The sequence below is a fragment of the Tympanuchus pallidicinctus genome, unplaced genomic scaffold (genome assembly GCF_026119805.1).
Source record: "Tympanuchus pallidicinctus isolate F22 unplaced genomic scaffold, pur_lepc_1.0 scaffold4, whole genome shotgun sequence".
In the NCBI taxonomy this organism is placed as follows: domain Eukaryota; kingdom Metazoa; phylum Chordata; class Aves; order Galliformes; family Phasianidae; genus Tympanuchus; species Tympanuchus pallidicinctus.
In genome coordinates, this window is record NW_026294758.1 from 44,624,436 (window position 1) to 44,643,449 (window position 19,014).

General features: G+C 37.3%; 1 protein-coding gene across 16 annotated transcripts in view; it reads left to right on the forward strand.

Moving 5' to 3' along the window:
- Window positions 1-19,014, forward strand: part of PTPRD (protein tyrosine phosphatase receptor type D) — a 1,183,295-nt gene that overhangs the window by 272,224 nt on the left and 892,057 nt on the right. For all 16 annotated transcript variants that reach the window (XM_052700439.1, XM_052700447.1, XM_052700441.1 and 13 more), the window contains exon 2: window positions 14,904-14,976. The gene's annotated coding sequence lies outside the window, so the exon portion shown is untranslated. The remainder of the gene's footprint in view (window positions 1-14,903; window positions 14,977-19,014) is intronic.

A 19,014-nucleotide genomic window follows, 5' to 3' on the forward strand; every position in this document is an offset into this window, starting at 1 on the left:
CTTTATGCACCTAAATTTCAGGAACAGTCTTAATCTTTCATTTTATTTACTTGTAAAATACATTTACAGTTTAATCAGGAAAGGGATCCACCCAGCAGATGGCAGTAATTCTCCATTTTCCAAGCTACAGCTGAAAAGCATGTAGCCACGCTAAGCAGAAACTTGTGGATATTTTGTGTGTGCATGTGTTTTATTTTCTTTTGTTCTTTTGATTTGGTTGTTGTTGTTGTTTGTCATTGTTTAATTTTTGCTTGTTTGATCTGGTTTAGTTTTTGTTTATTTGTTTCTTTTTCCATAGGTGGTGTCTGTATTTCTTAGGTTACTCTTTTCATTTATAATTTTAAAGAACAAGAAAAAAGATCAAACACAACAGGTATAACAACGTCATTAGAAGCAAGCCAAGACCAATCTTGTATTTCCTACACCACAATTGGTCATCTGTATTAATAACTCAGATGAAAGAATGTAGATGGAAAAGGCAGTTAAATCTGCATTTAGTTGGTAGAATTCCACTGCTGGGTTCAACTTTCCAGCTGCTTCAGCAGCAGGATTTTCCTGCTGTTAACTTGTCATTTCGTCATCTTGCTTACTTTTCGTATTTGTAATATGAGCAGCATTTGACAATATACAGTCACTTTAAAAGCAGCACTGTTCCTAGATGCAGCACAGTGTCTTTTTATTTAAGTGAGTAGGCCACCTTGAAAATTTATAAATAAATCAGTTAATTTCAGGAAGTGCTACAGCTTCCTATAAATAAAGGACTGAGTTATTTAATTTTTTTTTTTTTTTTTTTCACACTAGTGATTTCTTTTCTCATCGCACTGCAAAATCAGTTAAACTTTTGAGATAGCAATTGCCCGTAGCTCTATCCTACAGCTTATTCAGCTATGTGCAGCCTTAACTTAATAATGGAAATAATCCTGTTGTAGAACTTGTTTAACTGTACTTTAATACATGCATATATTTTTTTTTAGAATGTAGATGTAGCTGACTACAATTAAATTATCATTTTACATAGGAAGTCTGATTGAAAATACATACATAAAGAAGCAATTAATGCTGCCAGTGCCATCGATTTCCTTGTCATTTTATATTTAAGTAATATTGTAGTTAAGACTGTTAATGAAATAGCAAGCTTTTATTCATTATTCGTTATTTTAATGAAATAGGAGAATTTTAATTTCAGAGTTGCTTTAGAGAAAAAAATACAGGGAAAAATACTGTTTACTTTAAATCAATGCAAATCTTATCCAGATTTCCACACCACACCAAAGTTAATACTATAAAGCCTTTTATCAGCTGAAGAGATTTTGCTTTCTTTTGTTTTTAGGCTAAAATAATAGTGCATGTTTTTACCAAATATAAATAAAGAATATGCATTACAAAACCCAAATTTCTATAAAAGTACTGTTAATGAAATTTCACCTTCAAAATATAAGTACTGGGGAAAGCAATCACTATACTGATTATGTCAGAATAGTCTTTTCTAACTTCATATTTTATTTTATTTTATTTTGTTACATATTCATCTCAGAGAGGTTTTAAATGACCTGAACTGTCTGCAAAATGTATTATATCCATAAAAGGTTAGAAAGACATGGCGCTGTTGTAGGATGAGGTAAGGAAAGGGGAACCAGTATAATATTTTGGCTTTTCTTCTGAACGCTTATCCTTGGGAACATTGGCTTCAGTCAGCCAGTACTGGATCACATAATGTCTTCAAAGAAAATAAAGCACATATCCAAATTCAATGTTAATTTTCCTGCCCTCATGAAGAATTTCTGCAGTGAAGAATCCCCAGTAATTTAACTGTTTTTTCACAGATACTTTTAAGTCACTTGAATACTGCTCTGACTTCTTCATAAGAGATGAGGGACTCATATTATGAATGTAATGTTTGAGCTGACAATATTTTGGGGTTATTCCAACATAAAATAATAGAAAAATATTGGTCTGAATGCTTTATAGACTAAAAAAAAAAAAAAAGAATATAATAACAAAAGGTATATATATTTACACAATTATCCTGATTTTTCTTTCACATATCCTAATTTGTGAAAATTTCATTCTGTTTTATAACAGTAGTCCATTACAGAATCACAGAATCACAGAATCACACAATGGCCTGGGTTGGAAGGGTCCTCAAGGATCATGAATCTCCAACCCTCCTGCCACAGGCAGGGCCACCAACCTCCCCATTTAATACTAGACCAGGTTGCCCAGGGCCCCATCCAACCAGGTCTTGAACACCTCCAAGGACGGGGCATCCACAACCTCTCTGGGAAGCCTGTTTCAGCACCTCACCACTCATAGTAAAGAATAACATTAAATTTTATGCATTTGTTTATATCAAATATAAAGATTTTCTGTATATATATGTAAATTGATAAAGCAAGTTCTTAGCTGGAAAACATTATTTTTCAACAGTCAACACCATTAGCTATTCATTTTCACCAGTAAAAACAAGAGCATGCATGCCGTGCTCTTCCATGCTTGCAAAAATCTGCACCAACAGAGGTTATTCAGTGTTTCACATCTGTTATGCTAGCATTTGCTGAAATACACCACCCACTGCCTCAGTATACTCACATTCACTGTTTGGTCTCCAGGAACATTCATCAACCACTGATGAATGTAAATGGATGAATTTTTTTCTGTAGGGAGGAATTAGATTCCATATCTTTGCATCATGTGCCCTTCTACTGCCATCTATTTTCATACATATGAAGTATTTCACTGTTGAGTACTATTTGCGTTCATCAGATACACAGAAGAGCTGAAAAGAGGGAAATTAAAATAAAAATTAAAAAACAAAAACAACAAACCTACAGGAGCAAATTATTTTTAAATTGAAAAAATAATAAAAAAAAAAAAAAATAGTCACAAAAAATAGTAATTAATGTACCATGTTCTCAGTTATACTAAGAAGTTTGATGAACTTTTAAAATAATAGTTTTAATTATTTTTCCATCTTAGAAAGTTTAGAGACTAGAAAGTTTATTAGCCTAGAGACCTTTTAAAATGTAAAATTAACATAAAAATTAATTCTTTTGTGGTACTGTTCTATGCTAATAGAACAATAAAGAGACAAGTTGATTAAAATAAAACAAGACAAGACTTTATTTTCCTCTCAGCATTATATGATATTTTTCTAGTGTTATGCTTTTCTGGCATTACAAGATATTTTCCAAGTACAGAACCTGAAAAACAAACAAGCAAACAAATAAACAAAAACAATTAAAGTAACCCTTTGGTATTCAAGTCAGGATGTTGGCAGAGACATGATCGAAGGAAATATCAGTGTGTTCCTCTTTCATCAAAAAGATCTAAATACACTTTTTGATGGAGGAAATACCACTTGATCTCAACAGAGAATTATCAACATTTTAAAGTTAGTTTTTAATATCTCTGATGCAAAATGTGTGCTGTCAGAGGAAGAAAGTTTTTCTTTTCTCTTCTGAATGCTCAAACACAATGCTAATCATATTTGCTGAGGTCCTATCTGATCCACACTTACAGTTCACTTAACGTCCATCCCTTCTAGTTCCTCACCTAGGATTTTGGCTGAAATAGAAAGCTTTCACAATAATGAGTGGAAGAGAGTAACAAAAACTGGGCTCCATTCTCTACAGACCAGGAGCTGGGGGCAATCTTAGCCCCCAGGGAAGAGTAGTGCTCTCACCAGAGGGAATGCAAGTGCTTGGAGTCATGGTGGGGCTAATCCAGGTGGAGTCTGGTCAGGGAGCTGTATGGGGGAAGACAAAGGCGTGGAAGTAGGACTCTGAGCCACCATGTGCTTCCCAAGTTGAGGGCAAGACTTATGACAAGGAATTAGGGCAGAAATATGGAGCTAAGGCAAAGCAGGTGGCTTGATGAATCCCCAGGGAAAGTAAAGCTGGAGGCGCAAGGTACAGCCCAGAGGTCATTGGGTGGCAGGAATCAGGGGAAAGATGAGATTGATCACATCCAGCTCAGATGTACCAGTGGGCACAGCTCATGTCCTCCTTTGTGTGAGGAATATTTGCAACCAGTAGTCTAGGCTCAGTCAGAATTTGTTATGAATCACTATTTTATGCTTTCGTAGTAGTGAGCCACCTTAAGAAGAAAAAGGGTGCCGTGAGCAGAGAAACACAATTAGCATTTCACACTACCCAGCACAAAATGCCTCCCCTATTCCCCATTGGTCAAGGACTCCAGGGTTCACAGCCTATCTGATGCTTCTAATTCCTTCAGCAAATGTCCTACTCTTATTTACTGCTTGGTTAACCCCTCTCTATTCTCCTCTCATTTTCATTTAGTTCTTACCCATTATGGTATGCTGCAATAACTTCTCCCCTCTGGCTAACATTCAAACCACAGAACCACTTTGTACCAGTACATCTCTTTATGTTACTCAAAAAGTCAGGACGTCATTTCTGCAAGCAGAAATTTATCTTCTATCAGAGCTCAGTAGTGCCTCTTTGGACCTTTACAGACAACATTTTATTGTTTTCAAAAACAACATTGATTTTCCCACACCTGCGCCTTACTTTTAGGGAAGTCACCAAGGAAGACACTGGCACAGCCTTAGGTGAGCCCATTGGAATCTGGCTTTGTGGGTGTCATGGGGGGGACCTTCATCCTGTAATAGCTTGCTGGGGAACCGCAGATCAGTGGGGGCAAGGTAGCTGTAAGGTCAGACTCTGACGAAGCTAGAGATTCCATCTCCATTGTCAGGCTTAGGGACCTGTCCCCTGCCCATTTCTTGGAGCTCTAGATGGTGCTTTCGAAGGAGAACTCTTCTGGGCAAGAGCTGGTTTTCATAAATATTCCAGGCAGGATAGGGCTCTTCCTTTGGGGCACAGCCTCTGGCAGGGCCAGCTGAGAGTAGGACCTGTCCTGCAGCAGCAATAGAATGTGGGAGAAGCCCTAGCCAGGCCCACATGTGCCTAGGGTAGTTGTGGGACGGGTGCAAAACATGCCTAGCCAAGTTTTAAGGGCTGTCTCAGACTTTAACATTATGTAAAGATCCCCGTTGCTGATTTCCACTTAGGCCTGGCCCCTTACAGAGAGGGCGCCTTACAAGGCTCTTCCATTCCTGCTGCCTCAATAAATCAGACACAACTAGCTTAGTGTGCTCAGAGGTGTGCAGGAGCACGTACTGATCCCTTAGCCATGGAGAGATGATCCCTTAGCCATGGAGAAATGACAGTTATGTTTGTATTTGTAGTTCCACTCCATTTCAAATGTGGATCCTTGCTTCAAGATCTGGGTGTGAAATAATTTGAATTTACCCTGATAAAAGCAGTTGTTATTAATCCAAACTGGCTCTATCATATTGTAGATGTCATGTTCATTCTCTATCAAAAGACTATTCAGGAAGATAGATTTTTAATTTTTAACCAGATATGTCTGTCAGGAACTTCTATTTCACAGAGAAGAATGATTTCGTATTAATTTAGTTCTGTGCTTATTTTTATAGCTTGAGTTTTGCACAGCATAGGAATATAAATCAGCAAACTTTCTCAAATGCAAGGTAAAAACAGCTCTGATGTCATAGGTGCAAAAGGGTTAAACATGTTTTCACTTTATCTGTCCACAGGGGCTTGTTTACTAGAACTTAAATTTCTACCTAACAGCAGCCTAAAACCCTTCTGTTTTGCTTCCTGTGCTAATACATTCCCACTGGGGCAATGCCATGTTCCTTGATATTATTCTTCATTGCAGTGCCTCTAAATAGCAGCACTATTGAGAATGGATTTACAGGGAGAGAAGCGCTGATCTACTTGACTTTAAAGTAATTCCTGGAAAGCTGCCTGCCTATAGCATACCCTCAGAGAGATAACTGTATTGAGATTTCTTAGTGAAAATGAGATCAAGCAAGTTAAAATTCTGAATAGATCATCCCTACATCTTAAAATACGACTGCAGCTCTTGTTTTGATGATTTTCTGGCTATTTTCTAGATAGAGACAAAAGTGATGTTGAATAATGTGGACTAAACAGATTAACTGAATCAGGAAAATAGTCAGAAAAACATATTTAAAAGGCTTCTTGCGCGTCTAAATTACAACTCCTTTCTTACAATCTCTAGAAATGAGAAGTACTATCATGGATTTGTCAGTTTGAACCAAATTTATTTTTTCCCGTGGATTATCTAGATTTTTTGCAGAACATCGTATTCTTATTCTATAAGCAGACAGAATGAGACGAATTTGTCCACAGACTGACTGCATGTTAAAATTCCTGATTTTTATACAATTATTTGTAATTTTATTTTTTGGGATGGTTAATTTTTACTCTGCTTGGACGTCAGCCTTCAGAGGTAAAGTGTCATACTCTTTCTTGAATAAAAGCAAATGGATAAATGAACAACACTGTGATATATATATGTATATTTCTTTGAGCAATAGGCATTATCGCTCATCATCCTTCTAAAGATGCGACCAAATCCTTACTGTGTACTCAAACATCTTGAGATTGATTGAACAATCAGATATTGTTGATGGTGAACACTGTGTTAGTAAGGAGAACATTCTTAGCAACCAAGCAATTTTTGACAGTAGGATATCTTCAGTAAAAATAAAAATAAAAATCTAAATAAAGATCACATTTTTGCAATTCTCTGGAAAGCAGAATAATCATGAATATATAACTCTAGATATACAGCAAAGTATAATACTGTCTTTCTTATCTTTTTGCATTTTATTTCTTGGTGAAGTGGCAGATATGTTGAGCCTTGTCCCTGTAAATTATTCCCTTTTAGGTTAAGTATTTCTATTCTGGAGAATTCTAAACTCTTTACCTTGCTTATAATGATCCAAAAGATGGAACACCTATCCTATGAGGATAGACTGAAAGAGCTGTCACTATTTGGCCTGGAGAAGAGAAGGCTCCGAGGTGACCTGAGAGCGACCTTTCAATACCTAAATAGGAGTGACAGAAAGGTGACAGTCTCTAGTGCAAGGTCAGCAGTGATAGAACAAGGGGAAGGAGTCTCAAGCTTAAAAAAGGGAAATTTATGTTAGATATAAAGAGAAAGTCTTTTATAATGAGGGTGATGAGGCACTGGAAGTTTTCTAGAGCTATGGTGGGTGCTCCATCTCTGGAGACTTTCAAAGTGAGGCTGAATCAGGCCTTGGACAACCTGATGTAGCTGTGGATGTCCGTTTTCATTGCAGGGCTATTGGAATAGATGACCTTTAAATGTCTGTTCCAATTCTAAGGGTTCTGTGATTCTATGGATCATTTTTGTGGTCTCCTCTGGGCCCACTCTAAAAAGTCTGTCTCTCATATTCTGAGAAATCCATGTCTGGATGCAGTACTCCAGATGAGGCTTCACTGGTGCACAGTAGAGGGGCAGAGTCACCTCCCTTGACCTGGTGACCACTGAGGATCAGGAAAAGGCAGAGATTCTGAATGCCTTCTTTACATCTATCTTTGAAAGTCAGACCAGTTATCCTCACGGTATTCCACTGCCTGACCTAGTAGTCTTTGCTGGGGAGCAGACCAAACCTCCCACAATTCAGGAGGACACAATCAGAGACCTAAAACTCCAACTGGGTTGATACAAGTCCACAAGGCCAGATGAGATTCACCCGAGAGTGCTGAGGGAACTGGTGGAGGTAATAGCCAAGCTGCTTTCCATCATCATCAGTGCTGCTTGTTAACTTGTGAGTTGTAAGAAGGGTCCGGGGAACCCACAAGCCTGTTAGCCTGACCTTGGTGCCAGGGATGGTTATGGAGCAGATTGTCTTGAGGGAGATCACATGGTATATGCAGGACAACTGGGGGATCAGGCCTAGCCTGCATAGGTTCACGAAGGGCAGGTCCTAATTGACCAACCTGATCTCGTTCTATGATCTAGTGACCTGCCAGGTGGATGAGGTTAAGGCTGTTGATGTAGTCCACCTAGACTTCAGCAAAGCTCCTGCACTTTGGCCACAACAACCCCAGGTAAGCTACAGGTTTGGGGCAGAGTGGCTGGAAGACTGTATGGAGAAAATGGACCTGGGGCTATTTATTGATGCCCTGCTGAACATGGGCCAGCAGTGTGCCCAGGTGGGTGAGAAGGCCAGTGGCATCCTGGCTTGCATCAGAAATAGTGTTGCTAGCAGGAACAGGGAAGTAATCATCCCCTGTACTCAGCTCTGGTGAGGCTGCATCTCGAGTACTGCATTCAGTTTTGGGACTCTCCACCGCAAGGGAGACATTGAGACCCTGGAGCGAGTTCAAAAAAGGACAACAAAGCTGGTGAGGAGTCTGGAGCACAAGTCCTATGAGGAGCAGCTGAAGGAGTTGGAATTGTTCAGTCTGGAGGAGAAGAGGCTCAGGACCTTATTGCACTCTACATGAAGGGAGGTTGTAGTGAGCTGGGGTTTGGCCTCTTCTCTCTTGTAACTGGTGATAGGACTAGAGAGAATGGCTTCAAGCTGCAGTGAGGGAGATTCAGCCTGGACTTTAGGAAATACTACTTCTCTGAAAGAGTGGTCAGGCACTGGAGTGGCCTGCCCAGGGGAGTAGTGGAATCATCAACACTGGAGGTGTCCAAGGAACATTTGGATTTTGTGTTGAGGGACATGGTTTAGTGAATACAATTGGTGATAGGTGGATGGTTGGGCTGGATGATCTTGAAAATCTTTCCCAACCTTGATGATTCCGTGATTCTGTGATGGGTGGATGGTTGGACTGGGTGATCCTTTGGGTCTTTTCCAACCTTGGTTATTCTATGATTCTATGATTCTATAACCTGCTGGTCACTCTTCTTTTCATGCATCCTAGGATACTGTTGGCTTCCCAGGCTGTGAGGACACATTACTGATGCATGTTCAGCTTCCCATCCACCAGTACCCCCAGATCCTTTTCAACATGTTAATCCTCAATCCTTTAATCCCTTAGCTTGTATTGGTAGTGGATGTTGGCTCTACTCAGGTGCATGACCTTGCACTTGGACTTGATAAACCTCACAAGGTTCACCTGGCCCTACTACTCAAGCCTATCTGGCTTCCTCATCCCTCTGGTGTGTCAACTGCTCCCCACAGCTTGGTGTATCTGTACATGTGCTGAGGGTGCACTCAAGTCCATTGTCAATGTAATTGATAGAGATATTAAAGAGCATTTGTCCCAGCAATGACCCCTGATGTACATTACTTGTCACTGATCTCTATCCAGACATTAAGCCATTGATCACCACTCTCTGGACTCAATCCTGCAGCCAGTTCTACATCCATGGTTAGCAGCATGCTATCTAGTTCCTTTTAAAAAAAATAAATACATACTTAAAAAAAATAAATAAATACATACATATTTTTTCAATTAAAAATTTGCAAACACTTTTACAGCACTACATCTAGGAAAAGAGTGATGTTATTTATTTGGGATATAGAAAAACGGGAGATTTAACTTCTCCTGCTTTCAGAGAAAATTAGAATAATTAGTCACGTGTCTTGTACTTACAACTTCTTTTTTTTTTTTTCCTGCAAATTATGATTAACTGGAAAAGGTATACAACTTATAATAAGGAATACCTAAATGGTAAAGATAGTTAATATCCCAAAATGATTTTTACTGTTAGATAAGAGCAAGAAACAAGAAGTTCATTTAAGTCATTATTCATTTATGGAATTATTTAATTCCATGAGCCCATTGTAGATTTACTTACAGATAATTGGATGACACTTTGAAGTAACAATGTTACTTCTTGTATAATAGTTAAAATCACATAAATGTTTTGAAGTTCACAAAGATGAAACTTTTAATCTAGTGATTACAGATTGAAGAACTAATCAGATCTAGAAGTTAAACTTAAGAATGTGAGGAAGGGGGATCTCATGTCAGTGTGGAAGAAGAGATAAGGGGAGACAGTTCACCACTATTTGACAGTATGACATTCATACTGTCAGCATTAATGAATCCTGGATCTTGTTACAGAAATTAATATTCTGTTGGATGTTTTCAGACAACATTGCATTTCTGTCAGCACATTCATATAAAGTGAGTGAGAAGCGAACTGGAATAAAAATTGTCAGCTCTTGTTGACTTCCTCTTCTATTTGCCCCCAGACGTGGAAAAGAGAAAGAACTCTAAATGACAAGATTGTGAGAATCATAATTCACACTGTAAACAATATAATAATAATTATGATAACAATATTAAGGATAAAATAATCTGCAATGCATAGAAATATAAGCAGTTTTCTTAAAGAAGACTTCACATTCCTGTTTCTTTGCTAGTCTGAGAGCATTTCCATCAGCATTTTGATACATTAATTTAGATTTGTTTTGATACAATCTGAGAATCCAAGGGACTAAGATTCTAGCTCACTAAGAAATTTTGATTTTGAACTATTAGTTGAAAAGGTAACTATTGCAGGCAGTTCTATGTTCCTTGCAACTTTTACTTAACTCTAAACTTTAAACATTTTCTAAAAGAGAAACTTCTTTCCTCTTTTATTACGCTCACTTAACAAAGAGCTTGAACACTGTCAGAGACTTGCCAGTCTATATTCCATTACAGTGTTTTTGTGACAAAATGCTCGATCTCCTTTATTTTCTACAAAACAGATGTAGGGTGTGATTTCTCTCTGAAAAACAGATTTAATCTTATGAAAACACCTCACAATTTATTTTCCTGCTGGGAAAGGAGAGAAATCAGATTTTAAAATCCTGAAATTTGCAAAAATAGTTTTTGTTTCAGTAAGCACTGATTAGTGAGGGTATAATTGAGGATTTATTAGTCTACAGTGACACACTTTGCCTCCGAGACAGCCAGCATAGTTTTACCAAGGGAAGGTCATGACTAACCAATCTGGTGGCCTTCAGTGATGGTGTGACAACATTGATGGACAAAGAAAAGGCAACCAGTGTCATCTACCCGGACTTATGTAAAGCCTTTGACATGGTCCCCCACCACATCCTTGTCTCTAAATTGGACAGATTTGGATTTGAGGGGTGAACAATCTGGTCGATAAAGAATTGGTTGGAAGGCTATAAGCAGAGGGTTGTGATGAATGGCATTACATGTTCAGGTGTATGCTAGTGACAAGCAGCGTCACTGTCTTGCTCCAATCTATAGGAGGGAGAGGAGGTTCTTTTAATATAACATACTTGGTGTGAGATTAAGAAACAATGTTTCAAATGTTGGTCCAACCAGTTTATTATAAATCCTAATCAGGGAGATGGTGAAGGAAAGGAGGGTGTTAGAAAAGATAGGAAATAAGCAAGAATAGTGTAAAGCAGGGATAGTCACCACCAGGATCCAGCAGTGGTCCTGTTGCACACCATTTCAAAGGTCCGAGGCAAAAGCAGCAGGGGGAGAGAGCAGCAACAGCATGGCCAGCCTTGGGCAGCAAGCAGGTAGCAGGAAGAAGTCACAGAGCAAACCAAGAGGAAGCAGCAAGGTGCTCAAGGACATGATTTAGCGGAGGGTTGATAGTTAGGGTAGTATGGTTAGGTCATGATTGGACTAGATGATCTTTAAGGTCTTTTCCAACCTGAATGATTCTATGATTCTATGATTTTCTATTTATTGCCATTTCTTTGCCAGCACTTTGATTAGGAGTATTGTGGCTTCATGTAACCAGTAAGATAAATAAAGTAGAAAGGTGATTTCAAATTGCATTGTGGCTAGGTAGTTGACAAAAAAACAAAGCAACAAATTATTAATGTCATGAAGTATCACATTAACTGTCACGAATATCATTTGTGCTAAACAGAATCACAGAATGACTTAAGTTGAATATTGTACAATTCCCTTGCTCAAAGTGACACATAGCAGATAACCCACATTCATGTCCTGATGACATTTCAGTGTCTTCAGAAAATTCACACATCTGTGCCAGTGCTCAGTTACCTCCAAAGTAAAAAACTAAGTCCTTATGTTCAGAGAGACGTCCTGTGTCACCGTTATTGCCCATTACCTTGTCCTGTTACTCGATACATTTGAAAAAGCCTTGCTCTGCCATTTTTTTCCACCCTTCTTTTATGTGCTTATTTATCTGCTTTGATAAAATCCATTCCTAGCCTTCTATTCCCTAGGCTGAACAATCTTAGATCTCCCAAAGTTTCTTTATGAGAGCCAGCCTCTTTATCATCTTCATGGCCCTATGTTGTACTCTCTTAAGTACAGCCATGTCTCTCTTGTACTGGAGAGGAAGGAGGAAAAAAGGATACAGTACCCCACATGGGGCCTTACCAGCAGTGGGCAAAGGGTCACCTACCTTGACATTTTCATGACACTTCCCCTGATGCAGCCCAGGAATCTACTGATCTTCTTTGCAGCAAAGACTCATTCCTATCTCATATTCAGTTGTCTCATGTATTGCTTGGATCCTTACTGTAAAGCTGCTTTGCAGCAGGCTGGGGATCAGAATGAATTTCTGCACAGGGATATTCCTCCCCAGGTGCAGGACTTAGCACTTCTCTGGGTTGAACTTACTGAGACTGTGCATCAGCCTCTCCCCCCAGTTTTGTGTCATCATCAAATTTACTGAGGGTACACTCTTGTTGCATTGAGTGTCTGTTCTGCTTCCCTGGGAGACAGCACCTCCAACATCTACAGCATAAATGAAGATGGCAAAGAACACCAGTTAGGGGCGTCTAGCTGGACTTTATGCCCCTTAATGCCTCTTTCTGGATGGATTTTTCAGCCAGTTTTCAATCCTCTTCCCTGTCTGCTCCGGCCAGCCTGTACTGCAACAGTTTATCTAGGAGGATTTCATGGAAAATAGTGTCAAATCCTCACTGAATTTCATTCAGAAATTTCCACTATTCTTACTTATGACCAAAATTTGTCTAGATTATTATCATGTGATAAAATAATTCTGAACATGTGCAGCATTACTGCTTCAGCTGGGTGCATGTGAGATCATGGAGCCAGAAGGTACTCATTCTAGAGTGCTCAAAATGCTGGATGGTGTCTATGTGAGACCTCTCTCATTTTTAATCAGTGGTCTAGGGAATTTGGAGTGATGATCTCAGTTGACTGGAAACTAATAAATGTTGTCCCAGTTTTCAAGGATGGCAAGAAAAAAGAGTGGTAATTACTGGCTTATCAGTGTCATTTCAGCTTCTAAAATATTGTGGAGATGATTATTCTGGGAGTTGCTCGAAAGAATATGCAGTTGTTGGTCATAGCTATTGGAATCAGCTATTGGAAGGGGTAGTCCTGTTCAATGAACTTAATTTCCTTTTATGACAATATTACCCATCCAATTGACCAAGTGAATATAGTTGATTTTATCTTTTTGGATTTCAGCCAACCTTTTGATGCTATTTTTCAAAGATTCTCAAAGGACAAAAATTCCAGCATATATAGCTAGACAAAACATAATTTAAAGGGTAAACACCAATGTCAAACAGGTTGATCTGATAAGCTGATGAATAATAATTTGAGTTACATCAGGCTGGCAGTCAGTAGTGGTGTTCCAAAAGTGGTGTTCTATTCTGAAGCCAGTTTTCTCTGATGATTTTATAACTGATCTGAACAGAAGAGTCAGATACATAATAAGAACATTTGCAGAAAAAAATTGTGTACCAAAATATAAAAGGGGCTATTTGAGAGTGTCCAAAGGAGGGCAACAGAAGCGGTAAAAGGTCTTAACGGAATATTTATGAGGAATAGCGGAAGTTGCTTGGTTTACTCATCCTAGAGGAGACTAGAGGTAGACTTCATGGTGGTCTACAACTTCCTCAAAAGTGGGAGCAGAGGGGCAGGTACTGATGTTTTCCCCCTGGTGACAGTGACAGGAACAAGAGGAAATGGCAAGAAACTGAGGCTAAGCCTTTTGAAGTTCAAGAAGTGTTTGGACAATGCTCTCAGATATATGGTTTTATTTTTAGGCAATCCTGTGTGGAGCCAAGAGTTAGAAGGATCTTAAAGTATCTTGGAGTCCAACTCTTGGCTCCACACAGGTTGCCTAAAAGCAAAGCTTTTTTTTTTTCTTTTTTTTCATTTTTTCTTTCCATTCATACAGTATTGTATGATTCTGTGATTCTAAAATTAAGAGTATCTGGTACCTAAAAGGTTTTTTTCTTTTTGTTTTGTTATTTTTTTTTTTCTCTGAAGGGTCAAAAAGTGAATGCATTCCACTAAAGTAGAAAGGGAGGAAGTTATGAGTACTAATAAAAAGAAATAGAAGAAAAGCTTTTGCTTGATAGCAATATCACTGTCAATAAATGGTTATCTTTTTCTTCCATGATGCAAATAATATGAATTCAAAGCAATGTGGAATGGAGCTAGGAGACAAATAAACCCGTAGCATTCAAAAGCAAAGTATGAAGATACACACAACTAAAAGGAAGGATACTTTTAATCGTATCTTCCTACAGTGGCATTCAATTACCTGCTGTAAAGTTGACTCTTGCATTCAATGTGTGTTTCATCAGTTTTGGTTTAGCAGTTTATAGATCTATTAGCCTGACTTCTAGTGAGAAAGTGTCAAATAAGTTAGAATGTACCTCCATGTAGTAGAGATTTAAATTTGCTTTGGAAAAACACAAAAAAATAGATAGTTGTAGAATTGGCAAGGCTACCATTTTGTTTTCATAAACTGCAGTTTCACAAAAAGTAACTTACAGATAAACATTCTATCTGCTCAAGTACTGCAGGTTTTGGTAGTATTTTTATGCTTACTGTGCTAATAGCAGGTATGTGGATGTTAAGCTAGATTTTTATACCAAACAGTACTTTAAAAAAGTACAGTGGCATGAAAGTGTTTATATTTAAGGCAATGTAGTTAAATGCACAATTGTTGTTGCATGAATACTTTAATCAGAAAATCTCATATTTATACCATTTAATATATTATAAATTACTTTATTATCTTTCAAATCTGTATTATCCTAGAAACTACTCCTCTTTTATTAACTCTCCAAGATATATTGGTATTAATGTGGGTATGTAAATTAAACTTTTTTTTTTTTTCAGGGAAAACTTGAAGAGTCTTTCGCTTTTCATCCTCCAGTCACTGACTGTTTTATAGGGACACTGTGGTGAGGTGGTAAGTTTTTTAAAACTTTTATCAGTTTATACTTCTATCAGTTAAAGCATAATTTCAGATTTAATTGCTTGAATATTATCCTTCAGTGCTATGGTGTCTGTGTAAGAAAACTTTAGAAATGTCTTCTTGGCCCTCTTGGATCCCAACACCCAGGATTGAAGGTGTACAATAGATCTGATCTATAAGAAGTTGAAACTCTAGAAATATCAGATTTATTCTACATTTACAAATTAACTTTATTTATCTATGAACAATTCTGTTGATTCATTGGTGTCCAGTACGTATTTTCCAGAAATCCTAGGCTTCAGTATGTCTCAAAATAAGGGTGGTAACTGTAGTTAGTTTTGAAGAGCTTCCATAATTCAGAAATGTTTGATATTAAAAGTTTTTCAAACTTCAATGATCTATTTTTCAACTACTTACCTTTTTTACTTCAAGACTCTGTTTCTCTACCTCCCTTCCCTACTTCAGCTCACCACTACCACTATAGGATGACACTAAAAATTTGAACAAGTGTGTTTTCTGTAAAAGATTTCTTTTAATTCTTTTATTTTTCGACTCTCTGTGGAGAGAGCAAGTAATGTAATTCTAGATGTTAGAACAGTTTTGAATAATGATTGGTCAAGTGAGTGCAAACCACAATTCCAATAATCAAGACTGTTGATTTCTATAGTGTTTTTTTTTTCTTCTCTCCAACAATATCGTCTGTCAGTCATACTATATCATACTTATTTTATTTTGCTAGAGACTGAGAGATAATGTTACTACTGGAACTCGAGTACTAAGAAATATGGATGTTGATCTTTCAGTGAGAAATCATATGCCTTTTGTTAAGCTAGACACTGTTCTATGCTTTGTTGTTGTTGTTGTTATTGTTGTTATTCTTTTTTTGTTTGCATACACTTAGCTGTCTATTAATAAAGCTAGAATAATAGATTGAAAACTTCAAATAAACATCCATGCTATATGAAAAAGAACTATGTTCCGGAATTTAAATAACAGAAAGAAAACAACTTTCATGGTTCTATTTAGTAAGAAGACTAAAGTTGTATGCTATTTCATTTTCTAAGGAAATAGTAGTGGGCATTATATCATAAACATCAATTGCAAAGCTAAGACCATACAGCATGGATTCTTATTCTCTACTTTGTTATATTCTCACTGTTAAATGGAGAATTTATAAAGTAAATAAAGTTATATTTGACTTTAAAATACTAATATCACTCAGACCAGAATCTGTTAACATGTCAGTCTTCTGAATCACCTTTTTTTTTCTGATCACTGAGATAGATTATGATCTACTATACCTTGATCTAAAAGGAGAAATGATTTCCCGCAAGTGCTATTATGCAATTGATATGATAGAAAGAAGAGATGTCATCAAAAAGAAACTGGGCAAGAGTGAAAAGTAGGTCCCTGTGAACAGACTGATATTCAAAAAAGTCAAGTGCAAGGTGTTGCACTTTGATTGGGGCAATCCCAGCCTGTACACAGATATGTGTACAGACTGGGAGAGGAACTTGTTGAGAGCAATCTTGTAGAGAAGTGCTTGGGGTTCTGGTGGGTAAAAAGCTGGACATGATCCAGTAGTGTGTGCTTGGAGCCCGAAAGAACAACTGTATCCTGGGCTTCATAAAAATAAGCGTGGACAAAGGGGCAAGGGAGGAGATTGCTCCCTCTACTCTGCTGTCACAATGACCTCATATGGAGTACTGTGTATAGACCTGGGATACCCACCAAAGGAAATTATGGAGATGCTGGGGCTGGACCAGGGGATGGCCATGAAGATGATGAGAGAGCTAGAATACCTCTCCTATGAAGAAGAATCTGGACTTGTTCAGCCTGAAGAAGAGGATTCAAGAAGACCTCATTGCAGCGTTCCAGTATTTGAAGGGAGCTTAAAAAAAAAGGAGGAAGAGTTACTTTTTACATGGACTCATGATTACATGACTGGAAGAGGGAGAATGCTTTTGAACTGAAAGAAGGGTGATTTAGATTAGATGTTTGAAGGAAATTTTTCACTCAGAGGGTGATGAGGCCCTGCAACAAATTACCCAGAGAAGTTATGAATGCCCCATTACTCGAGGCATTCAAGGCCTGGATAGATGGAGCTTGAGGCAACCCAATGGCAACTCTGACCATTGCAGTGCAGTTGGAAGTAAGTTATACTTAAGATTCTTTCCAACCCAAGCTATCCAATGATTCTATGGAAGTGTCTATGCAGTAGATGATTTTTTTTTATTTAAAAGACTGTTACATAACTTGCATTATGGAAACACATTGATTATTCTTTTTAATTATGAACTCAAATACTTTGTGTAAATTTCTCATTCATCAAAAATACTTGCATGTTGTTTTCTACTAAGGCAGCAAAGAAGATAATAGTCTGAAATTTCTATTTGGATTATTAATTACATTTCTAATAACAGGATCAGATTTTTACTGCTTTTCTCTATTTGTTCTTTGTGATGTCTCATGCTTTAAAAAACTTTTAACATGAAAGAAGTTGAAGCTTTCCAATGCTGTGGGGACAATGAATTAAGCTTTTTAAAGTATGTTAATAGCTAAGGAAGGACCAGAGATAACTCTGGTCTATTACATGATGAATTTAGTCACCTCATAATTAGGAACTTAGAAAAAGCACAGAAATTTAATGTCTTAGATACTGTCTTCAAAACAAATGATGGCCCTGGGACTCCCAAGGTTCTGAGCTGGAAGACTGTGACTATATAAACGTACAGCCAAATTCAAACTTGTGTTGGAATTGCAGCTTCAGCTGAATGCATGTAAGCCTGATAGGGCAAATCCCAGAGCTCTATGAGAGTTCTCAGATGTCTTTGTGAGATTTTTCTCCTTTTTTTTTTTTTTTTTTTTTTTTTTTTCCAATGGTCTTGGGAATCTGGAGAGGTCTCAGTCGACTGGGAGTTAGCTAACTTCCCAGTTTTCAAGATGGGCAAGAATGAAGATCCTGGTAATTACAGATCAGTCACTTGGGGGGGTTTCAAAGAGCTGTATTCTGGAGCCAGTTTTCTCTGATGTTTTTATAAAAGGTATGGGAGTCAAATAAGTACCATGTAAATTTGCAGATTATACTAATTTGGAGGAACTGTAGATTCCCTCAAGGATAAAGAGGACTTACATTTCTGCCTAAAGCTTTTGTCTTTCATAGTTGTTTGCTTGATAGAATCCATTCATGTAGACTAGCACAACCAATAAGTTGTCTTCTAGTAAGTTGTCTGATGGGTTACTTCTATTTTAATGCCTCTGAAGATTTCCACATTATACAAACACAGCATTAGATGTTACAATTGTAGTGCTTTAATGCCATAATAACCAGTTATACTTTATTATTTGTTAAATTCGGAAGAATTCACTATATTGATGACTATAGGAAAAATAATTGTATCTCAAAACCAGAAGGTCTGATACTTACTTCATTTTGGTATGTGAGCTAGAGATAATTTCATATACCCTCAGTCCCCTTGGGTTAATGAGAAGTGATATACTTTCTTGAAGATGATATTTTTCCTTTTAAACAACGATTGAAATATATGAGCAGCCTCCTTTAGTTCTACAGCAAGAATTTAGGTGAAATAGCATCAGAAAAAATGCTACATATAAATTTGTCTAAAAGACTGAAAAAAAATTTTTTGAAATAAACTGTTATTAGTACCTTCTCCAAAAATTCTTTGGATAAGGCTGGAAGACAGTGACCTTTTTCATAATTCCTTTCTTGGACACATAATTCAGTGATGCTAAAATACTCTAGAAGAAGGAATTTAAAATAAATAAACAAAATAAGTAATAAAAAAAATAATAAATTAAAAATTCCCTTCTCACAAAATCAGTACAAAACTTTGCAGGTTTGTTTGGCAATACCTTGAAGACTACTGAAATAACACTTTATTTCAGTATTTATTGATTATTTATTCACATTATGTGAAACATTGTAATTTCTGATTTTTTTTTAACAAGTGACAAGAAAGCTGTTTCAACTCGCATGAATACGAAAGAGTTATTTCAAAAAAGCAATGAGTA